Here is an 11,256-nt window from a genome sequence, read left to right on the forward strand (position 1 = left end):
CTCATTATCAGTATCATGCAGTCCCCAGGGCCTGGATTTTATTATTTTTTATTTTTTTAAATATATTTTTATTGATTTCAGAGAGGAAGGGAGAGGGAGGGAGAGAGATAGAAACATCCACAATGAGAGAGAATCGTGGATCGGCCGCCTTCTGCACACCACCTAGAGGGGATCAAGCCTGTGACCCAGGCATGTGCCCTTGACTGGAATCGAACCCAGGAGCCTTCGGTCTGCAGGCCAATGCTCTATCCGCTGAGCCAAACCAGCTAGGGCAGGGCTTGGATTTTAATATATGTGATGATAGAGTGGCTTGGCATTCAATATCCATTTCACCCTCTTCCTGTTCTGCAGTGGCCAGAAAGCAAAACTAGGCTTCCTTGCTATTAGAATTCTGGGTGTGATTTAAAATCAGGCCATCAGATGCATCCATGCAAAATTTAGAAAGTGGAAGTGAGACAGAGGCTGAGCTTCTGCTGTTTATACCATTTTTGGTGGCAAACCTGGTTTTGTAGGCATTTGGTTTCCTGTGGCAGCATTGACAGAGGTCTCAGAATTCAGTCATAATGTTGAAACACAGGATGCAGGGCATTTGTTTGCTTGTGTGGATCATAGCAGGAATGATGCCGCTCTGGAGCTCACAGAAGCAGTTTCCTGATCATGGTTGTGGCAATAACAGCAAATTCTGGAGCCAGGAGTCTCCTGACTATATAAGAGGCAGCAGCTGTCTTGATGGCCACGTTCAGTGGTGAGTCTGCGGAAGTTGTCCCTGAAAGCTCAAACTAGAGTCTTTTTCTTCAGCTCTCCCCAGAATTCTATAATCTCTTCCTGCTTGAACTACTTACAGTGGAGCCTGTTAGCACAACTGAATCCTGGCCTAAACGATACACTAAAGGGAATTATAAGAATTTTAAAACCTCTCTCCCCTAGTTTTCCCCCATTGACCCCCTCCATCCTGCACCCCAGGCCTTCACCTCACTATTGTCTGTGTCCATGAACTATGCATATATGCATACAAGTTCTTTGGTTAATCTCTTCCCTACCACCCCCTCTCCTTTTTTGTATGTATATTATGTGAGTTTTGCTTTAGTTGGCCTGATGATCAAACCAACCAAAAAATTTTCTCAACTCAAAATTCCATTTTAGTGGTCAAACTTGAAGATTGATTTTTTTTTAAATCTCTGCTTTACTGCTATAACAGCCTTATCTCCCCATGTTCATTACTACACATATTGCATCAGACCAACTATAACGGTCATATACAGCCCTGGTCAGTGTGGCTCAGTTGGTTGAGCGTCATCCCATGCACTGAAAAGTCACCAGTTCAATTCCTGTTCAGGATTCCCAGTCAGGGCACATGCCCAGGTTTCAAGTTCGATCCCTGGAAGGCAACTGATTGATATTTGTCTCTCACATTGATGTTTCTCTCTCTCCCTCTTTCTCTAAAAAAATCAATAGAAAGATATTTTTAAAAATATATACACATCAACACAAAAAAGTAAAATCGCCTTGACATATTTTTAAAGTACTCTCTCTGTTATCTACACTTTAAAACTATTTTAGGATACATTCCTAGAAATGAAATTGCATCATGGACACTTCTCACTCTTAATATTTATCCTATCTAATAAAGAGGGAATATGCAAATTGACCACCATGCCATAACAATATGGCTGCCCCCACAGCAGAGGCAGGGATTCTGTAACACAAGATGGATGTGCCCACAGCGGAGGCCAAGTTCCCGTAACGAGCCTTAACAAGCAATCAGCAGGGACCTGAGGCTACATGGCGCTGGGTCAGGGCAGGGGTCCTGAGGCTGTGCCCCCCTACCTGGTGGGGCTTGACAGGGGACCTCAGGCCCCACCCTCCACCCCAGTGCCAGTCCCGGGAACCTCAGGCTGCACCCCCCACCCTGGTGCCGGGCCGTGGGACCTGAGGCCATGCCCTCTGCCCAGTGGAACTTGACAGGGGACCTCAGGGCACACCCCCGGCCCAGCAGGGCTTGACAGGGGACCTCAGGCCATGCCCCCCACCCTGGTCCCAGGCTGGGATACCTGAGGCCGTACCCTCCACCATGGGGAACTTGATGGGGGATCTCAAGGCAACCCCCTGCCCCAGCCCAGGCCAGGTGACCTGAGGCCACACCCCCACCCAGCTGGGCTTGACCAGGGTGAGGCCAGCTGGGTCTGGTTCTAGCCCAATGGGGGTGGGGTCAGCTGAGTCTGAGTCTTGTGCAATTTCGAGGCACATGTGGGTGGGCAGGGACTTGACTCTTGTTCCCGTGGCATGCCCCAGACTCTGACAGGAAGAAGATTTTCATATACATTTTACTAATTTTCTTTCATTTCTGACACTACTATTATAGACAAAGGACAAATAGGAAATTAAAATATTTCCTCTAATTAATTCCCGTTTATGTGCATGAATATCATGCACTGGGTCACTAGTTTAATATAATTTCCTAAAGTTTTGCAACAAAGTATTTTGTTTTCACAATGTAAGATTCCTTTCAAGCATGCACATGCCCTCCAAATAGGAATCCTAACAAAGGTTTGGAGCTTTTTTCCTAAATTGGTTAATAAATGATGGTCTCTTATCATTGTCTTAATTTGCATTTTTGGTCACTGGGATACTTGAACCATTTACAATATTTATTTGACTAAATAGATTTCTATTTGTTAATGGAGTCTTTAAAGCCTGAAACACTTTTGTGTGTAGAGTAAAAAATTACCACCACCTGGACTTTGCTTTAATGTTCAATTTATCAAATGTGTATGTATAATGAGCAAAACTGGGAAAGTCACTTTTTCTTAAAGACATAGAGATTAAATGCTGCCTTAATTAAATTGACTTAAATAAATTAAGCTACAATAACAAATTTAGTGTAACTAATGTTTTTGAACACTTGAGACACCTTATCAGCAGTTTGAACATTTCAAACAACAGAGAGAACATGAATAAATGCAGTACAGTGATTATAAAACTCATTCCTACAAAATGACTGCTCAAGTTTCAGTATCAACCAACATGCCGAATTAGGACAGTTGGCTCCCTCAGCTGAGACCAGTCTCTGAGAGATCACTTTAAGCCTTAAAGTTTAAGGTATGGAGAAAACTGTGAGAAACGCTTCAGAGGTTCAGCCCACTGGTATGGGTGTTTTCAGAAGTTAAATCAGGGCAGTGCATAAACAGTGCCGAGGATCTGAGGAAAATGGGTGCACATGGACTGATCTAGGGCTGGCGCCTTTCTCTGAAGGTTCTGCAGTTGGGGGAAGGAGTTGTTAAGGAGAAAGCCTTGACATGAATAAATAGCTTGGTGAAGTGAAGGGTGATTAAACTGGGGCTCCCCATTTGAGGGGGCTTATTTCCTCCATAGTGACTCCTAGAACTCATTTGAGCTGGCCCAGACTGAGACCTGGCTGCTGACCCTTTCCCCATAGCCATTGCTGGGAAGTAGCCAGTATTACAGAAAGTATGATTCCACAGGCCATACACTAGATATCTGAAGATCTCAATCTTTATACATATTATGAAGTGAAAGAAGCCAATCTGAAAAGGGTATGTACTGTGTGATTCCAACTATATGACATTCTGGAACATGAAAAGCTATGGAGAGAGTAAAAAATCAGTGGTTGCCAGGAATTAGGAGGGATGAATAGGCAGAGCACAGAGGATTTTTAGGGCAGTAAAACTATTCTGTATGATACTATAAGAGTGGATACATATTATTATATGGTAGTCAAAGTCCATAAAATGTACAACACCACAAGTCAGCCCTAAGATATACTATGGACTTTAGGTGATAACGACGTGTCAATGCAGGTTCAGAGGTTGTAACAAATGTACCACTCAGGTGCTGGATATTGGTAGTCAAGGAAGTTGTTTGTGTATGGGTCCAGGTGATATATGGGAACTCTGTCTTTTCTGCTCGATTTTGCTGTGAACCTAAAACTACTCTAAAAAATAAAGTGTATTTTGAAAAGGAAAAAAAAATAGGTTAAAGGTATGTGCAAACATTTCACAGAAGAGAAAACACCTATAATCATTAAACATATGTAGAGATTTTCAGCTTCATTCATCATCTAGAAAGTATAAATCAAGGCCCAAAAGAAATACCATTTTTATATACTCCACTAGTAAAAATTTTAATGTTTTGCAATGTCAAGATTTGGCAAGGATATGGATTGGCAAGCTGTCTAGTAAATTACTGATGAGAATGGATTTATCTCCTTAATTTGAAAACTCATATAGCCTTTAACCTAGCAATTAGACTCCTAGGTCTGACAGTTAGTGAGGTCAGTGGGAAACCTAGAAAATTATCAGTGATGTGTATATGTAGCTCTATGGGAAAAAGAGCTGAGAAGTTTTCAGAAAGAAGTGTTAACACTCTTGCTACAAAGTTTTGTCACTTATTGACTACTATGAATCTGCTACCATTTATTTATTTTATTGTATGATAATGCATTGTATTTTGTACTAAGCCTTTTGGTATATAAAATGGAAGAAGATTAAGTGTAATTAAGAACTGAATTTTTATTTCTCAAGAAAAAATGGTGAGCCTGGTTGGCATGGCTCAGTGCTTGAGCATCAACCTATGAACTAGGAGGTCACAGTTCACTTTCTGGTCAGGGCACATGCCTGGGTTGCAGGCTCGATGCCCAGTGGGGGGCATGCAGGAGGCAGCCAATCAATGATTCTCTCTCATCATTGATGTTTCTATCCCTCCCTTCCACTCCCTTCCTCTCTGAAATCAATAAAAAAATATTAAGAAAAAAACATTTGTCATCAGCCACAACAATCACAATGACATTACCGACTACATGAAAACACAAATCTGCTGAAAAAGCACCAACATCTAAGACAAAATTTTATAGTTATTTTAAAACTGTACCTGAGAAAGATCAATGGTACATGACACTTCACTTTTCATTGAGATCAAATACCCATTCTAAATTAATTTTTCTAATTTTCAGTTCCAGTTGTGCATGTATAGAAAAGCTAATGTAATTATTATAAATAGGCTTGTTCCAAGAACTAAAGAGGAATTGCTCATGAAGTTAAATGACCCCAGATGCTTCAAATAGAAAATCGGTTAATTCCAATAATGGCTCATTTTTTTAATTTAATTTATGTAATTAAAATAAATCTTTGAGTGTTCATTCTGTTGAAGATAAAACATCTGACATTACTGTCAATGCTATTATAAATTAAATTTAAAAGTTAATTTTTTTCTTTTTTGCTTGATTGCTGGCAACTTTATAGAATCAGGGGTTTAATTGGGTGCCTGCGTAAGTGAAATTTATGGCTGTGGAGTTTGTGGTGCCAAGATTTACCTCAGCCAATCTGAGGGAGCTCTGGGGATCACGTGGGAGGGAAGCACCTCTGGGGGCTGCTTGCAGACTGGGTCACAGGTAGAGCAAACAGACCAACTGGGATAGAATCCAGGAGTTCAAGCTGCACCCACAAGCCCCCTAGCTTTCTGGCTTCATCTAATGCTAAAAGTATGGGTGTTAGACCAGCACCAGGTATTAGACCGGAGGAGTCAAATGGGACCTTGGTTCAGCAGCCTCGGTACTTCAATTCTGGCTAAGAAATAATTCAGAGGCAAGACTCAAACTATAAGAGAAAGTTTATTTAGAAAGTCATAGAGGTAGAAAAAGTGAGCTGTATAAAAAATTGGCTCAGGAAACAAGTTATTGAGACAAAAGAAGGGCCCTTGGATCTTAGGAGAAAGAAAGAGACAAGGAGAATGTGCCTGTGGAGAGGGGGAAGGAAATGCACAGGCATGCTCGATAGAGAGAACCACCAAAATGTTAAACTTTGAAAACAAAGTCTTTATTTTTGAGAGGATGAAATGATTACTAATTTTGGTAGAGCACAGCATCATTGTGAAAAACACAATGTTCTCACTAAATTAAGAAACCTATAAAGCAAAAAGGTATTCAGAATAGGTCATAGTGAACACAAAATTCATAATTGTATCCAAACAATGAGTAATAGTCTACCAATTGAAATGAAAGCTGTAAATATTTTAAAGTATTTTTAAAAGATAGAATTAGTGAACTATAAAATGTTTGTTATGAAGGTGCTATTGAAAACTAAAACTTCCTGCGCCCCTGGGTCCGGGGGAAGCTAGATCCCGGGTCCGGGCGAGGCCGTGTGCCCCTGGATCCGGGTGAGGCTGGGTCCCGGGCCCGGGAGAGGCCACGCGCCCCTGGGTCCGGGTGAGGCCATGCGCCCCTGGGTCCGGGGGAAGCTGAATCCTGGGTCTGGGCGAGGCCGTGTGCCCCTGGATTCGGGTGAGGCTGGGTCCCGGGTCCGGGTGAGGCCGTGGGCCCCTGGATCCGGGTGAGGCCACGCGCCCCTGGGTCCGGGGGAAGCTAGATCCCGGGTCCGGGTGAGGCCGTGTGCCCCTGGATCCGGGTGAGGCTGGCTCCTGGGTCCGGGTGAGGCCACGCGACCCTGGGTCTGGGAGAGGCCACGCGCCCCTGGGTCCGGGTGAGGCCACGCGCCCCTGGGTCCGGGTGATGCTAGATCTCGGGTCCGGGTGAGGCCGTGTGTCCCTGGATCTGGGTGAGGCTCGGTCCTGGGTCCGGGTGAGGCCACGCGACCCTGGGTCTGGGAGAGGCCACGCGCCCCTGGGTCCGGGTGAGGCCACGCGCCCCTGGGTCCGGGTGATGCTAGATCCCGGGTCCGGGTGAGGCCGTGTACCCCTGGATCCGGGTGACGCTGGGTCCCGGGTCCGGGTGAGGCCACGCGCCCCTGGGTCTGGGTGAGGCCGTGCCCCTGGGTCCGGCCGAGACCAAACCAGAGGGAGTCGGACCTGCATTACCACCATTTGTCCACCATCCAGAGCTGAGGGGTCAGTGCCGACATGTACTCATAAGGAACTGGTGGACATTGATATTGGGTCTCAAAAGAACTGTTGGTCCAGAAAGAAACTCACTACAGACTGAAAAAAAAAAAAAGAAAACTAAAACTTCCACAAGGAATGCAGCCCTGCCAACACCTTGATTTAAGCCCAGTGATGACTTTGGACTTCTGACCACCATTACTGTAAGATAATGTTTGTGTTGTTTTAAGCCATTAATTTTGTGTTAACTGGTTACAGTAGCAATAACAATTAATTCATTCAGCTCTGATTATAGTCATCTACCTGTCATACAAACCCTCTTATGCCTCTGCCTAGAACACCTCTCCCATCCATCTGCCTAGATCCAATCTTGTTCTTCAAGAGTAATTAGGCCCACCTGGCCAGTGTGGCTCAGGCTGAGCATTCACCAGGAATGGAGGTCCCTAGTTCGATTTTGGGTCAGGGCACATGCCCAAGTTTTGTGCTCAATCCCCAGTGGGGGGCGTGCAGGAGTCATCCGATAGATGATGTTTCTCTCATCAATGTTTCTATCTATTCCTCTCCCTTCCTCTCTCTCTAAAAATCGATAAAATCATGTTTAAAAAGAAAAAGAAATATCACATCTCTATCCTCCCAATCCATGATAAAAAGGAAAAAAAAAGTAATTAAACCCATCACTTCTCCTTGGAATCTTTGCCTACACTAGGCTCTTCCACTTTCCAGTACCTCCTAACATGTCTCCTTGTCAGCACTTATCACCCTTGAGTTGCAATCACTGATAATTGTATTCCTGTTTGTACCACTTTGCCAATTTCTTGCTTATTGAGTGGCTTTGGTACTAGTTCCCTAGTTATTTACTAGGTCTCTCCAACAATATACACTGAGTGGCCAGATTATTATGATCCCTGAATGCATAATAATCTGGCCACTCAGTGTATATCAGTGATGGCGAACCTATGACACGCGTAGCCATTTTTGATGACATGCGGCCGCTAAGGCGGCCGCATGCCAAGGATGAAACATTTGCTGCTCCTGAGGACGAAACATTTGCGAAATAATGTTTTTTCCTCAAAGTGACACACTACCCAAGTTATGCTCAGTTTTTTGGCGAAGTTTGACACACCAAGCTCAAAAGGTTGCCCATCACTGGTGTATATCCTATATAATAAAAGGCTAATATGCAAATTGTCCCCTCGACCAGGAGTTCAACCAGCAGGCAGGCCAGCCAACCACCCATGTCCCCTCCCCCTGGCCAGGCTGGCCGGACCCCACCCATGCACAAATTCATGCACCAGGCCTCTAATATATTGATATACTATCTAATAAAAGAGTAATATGCAAATTGACCATCACTCCAACACAAGATGGCTGCTCCCGTGTGGTCAAGGATGGCTGCCCCCATGTGGACACAAGATGGATGCCACAAGATGGCCAGCAGGGGAGGGCAGTTGGGAGGGACCAGGCCTGCAAGGGAGGGCAGTTGTGGGTGATCAGGCCAGCAGGGGAGGGCAGTTGAGAGGGACCATGCCTGCAAGGGAGGGCAGTTGGGGGCGATCAAGTCTGCAGGGGAGGGCAGTTAGGGGTGACTAGGCCAGCAGAGGAGGGAAGTTGGGGGCAACCAGGCCTGTAGGGAAGGGCAGTTGGGGGGGACCCAGGCCTGCAGGGGAGAGCAGTTGGGGGTGACCAGGCCTGCAGGGGAGGGCAGTTAGGGGCAATCAGGCTGACAGGGGAGCAGTTAGGCATCAATCAGGCTGGCAGGCAGGTGAGCATTTGGGAGCCAGCAGTCCTGGATTGTGAGAGGGATGTCCGACTGCCCTCCCGGGATCGGGCCTAAACGGGCAGTTGGAAATCCCTCAAGGGGTCCCAGATTGGACAGGGTGCAGGGTGGGCTGAGGGACACCCCCCTCCCTGTGCACAAATTTCATGCACCAGGCCTCTAGTATATATATATATATATATATATATATATATATATATATATATATGCTGAGTGGCCAGATTATTATGCATTCAGAGATCATAATAATCTGGTCACTCAGTGTAGTAAGCTTGCAGAGAACAGTGCCTACTCCTCTGTGTATGTACACACACACAGGTGTATCTTCTCAACATATGTTTAATACACAGTGTTCCAAATCCCCCCTAAAAAAATACAGCATCAAATAAATGCTCATTGAAAAAAATGAGCCAGTCTACAGGCACACCTCATTTTATCGCATTTCACTTTATTGTGCTTCACAGATGTATTTTTTACGAATTGAAGGCAAGACCCTCCACCAGCAAAAAGATTATAATTCACTTAATTGTGGTGGTCTGGGATTGAACCTGCAATATCTCTGAGGTATGTCTCTACTTTGTAACAAATTATTTCTTAGTAAGTAAGCAAAAGGAAAAATATCCATGATAATATTTTATTATAATGCATTTTATTATTTACTAACTTGCTATAAGAAATTAAAGCTCACTTATTCAGTCAATTTTCTCCTTGAGGAGGAACTCTCAATAGCACATTTTTCTAGTCAAAAATTTTGTTCTTCATATTATGGCATTTCACTTTGGCCACCAGATGCAGTACCCCACACAACCAAAACTTATTTATTCATTTGACATATATTGATTGGGTGTCTACTATGTGCAAGTGCTGTTTGGAACATGGAGAAACAAATGAATAAGTCAAAGCTTATATTCTGGAGGGGGGAAGATATGCAAATAAATATTATCAAGCAAAACACGATAAAGAAAAAAATGAAGTAACAGAATGGTAAAGAGATTGAGTTCTTTTCCCTTGGAGTAGAAAACCAGTCTTTAATGAGGCAAACATAGTGGTCAACACAAGAGGAGGTGGTAGTGGTTAAGAATCAGGATTTTCAAGTTAAATGGAACAAGATTTAAATCCAGTTCCACCCCTCATTGTATGCCTCTGGACAAACTCCTTAACTTACTTGAGCCAAACTGGTTCTTCTGTTAAAAAAAACAACAACACACAAACAAACAATAGGCACTTTCTCTTCATAAGGTTCTTTTGAGAATTATATAAGATAATCCATACAAAATGCTTTATCTGGTGCCAGACACATAGCAAGTAATTAATACATAGCAGCCATTATTATGATATATTTTAAACAGTGATTAACATTTCTGAATAATTATTTATCGGGTTTCCTTATACAATATCATATGTTGTTTAAAAAAATCATTCAGTCTACAGATACAAATACTGAGAAATGTAGAGGATGCTGTTCTGCTCCACAGATCCCTCCTTCTGGATGAGGAACTCATTCCTTCAGCAACTGTCAGAATTTGACTGCTGAAGACTCACACTTGATTCCTACTTTGGGAATTTTGCCCTCCACTGAATTGCCTCAGCTGAGGTTACGCCCCCTTCCTGTCAAGCTGAAGAACCAAAAGCCTTGGGTCTATTTTGAAGGCCCACCCAACACCAGAGCCCTCTGAGGTGGCCTGAGGCCTCAGTGGGAACCTCTTCTGCTTTCCTCACTCCATCACAGAGGTTGTTCCCAACACGCCCCCATAAACTTGCTTGTCAGTCTCCATCTCAGAGTTAGCTTTCCCCAGAGAAGCTGGATTAAGCAAAGCAAGCGTTATATGGGCAAGGCACTGATGTGGTGCAGTTTGGGCAAACTTCTTCTGTAAAAGGACCATAGTGTTTTAAGTTTTTGGTGGGCCATCTGTTCTCTGTCACATGTATTCAGCTCTGCCATTCCAGGGTGAAAGCAGCCATAGACAATACAGAACTGAATGGGTGTGGCTATATTCTAATACAGCCTTTTTTATGGGCACTGAATTTGAATATCACAATTTATTCATGTCACAAAATATTATTGTGATTGGTTTTTCCATTTTTTTAATGGCTTAAAAATTTTTAGTTCATGGGAGCTTAAAAATGATGTAACTAGATTTACTATGGTGATCATTTTGTAATATATACAAAGCTTAAATCATGTTGTATACCTGGAGCTAATATAATGTTATATGTCAATTATATCCCCCCCCAAAAAAAAAAAAAAAAAAAAACAAGTGGCAGGCTAGAGTTGGCCAATGACCATAGTTTTCCAATCCCTGAACTAGAGGAAGGAGGTAAAGCAGGGCTGCACTCACAAAGCCACCATTCTGGTGCATGGATTTACAGAATTTGATATCTTCGGACCCTAGACCTTGCAACCTTGTCTTTAGGATACAGAAGACCCCTTCCTGGCTGCAGAAGAGTCAAGAGAACATGAAGAAAAGGAAGAGCCCTAGCCGGCTTGGCTCAGTGGCTAGAGCATCAGCCTGTGGACTGAAGGGTCCCAGGTTCGATTCCAGCCAAGGGCACATGCTTGGGTTGCCAGCTCAATCCCTAGTGTGGGGTGTGCAGGAGGCAGCTGATCAATGATTCTCTCTCATCATTGA

The sequence above is a fragment of the Cnephaeus nilssonii genome (genome assembly GCF_951640355.1).
Source record: "Cnephaeus nilssonii genome assembly, chromosome: X".
Lineage (NCBI taxonomy): Eukaryota > Metazoa > Chordata > Mammalia > Chiroptera > Vespertilionidae > Cnephaeus > Cnephaeus nilssonii.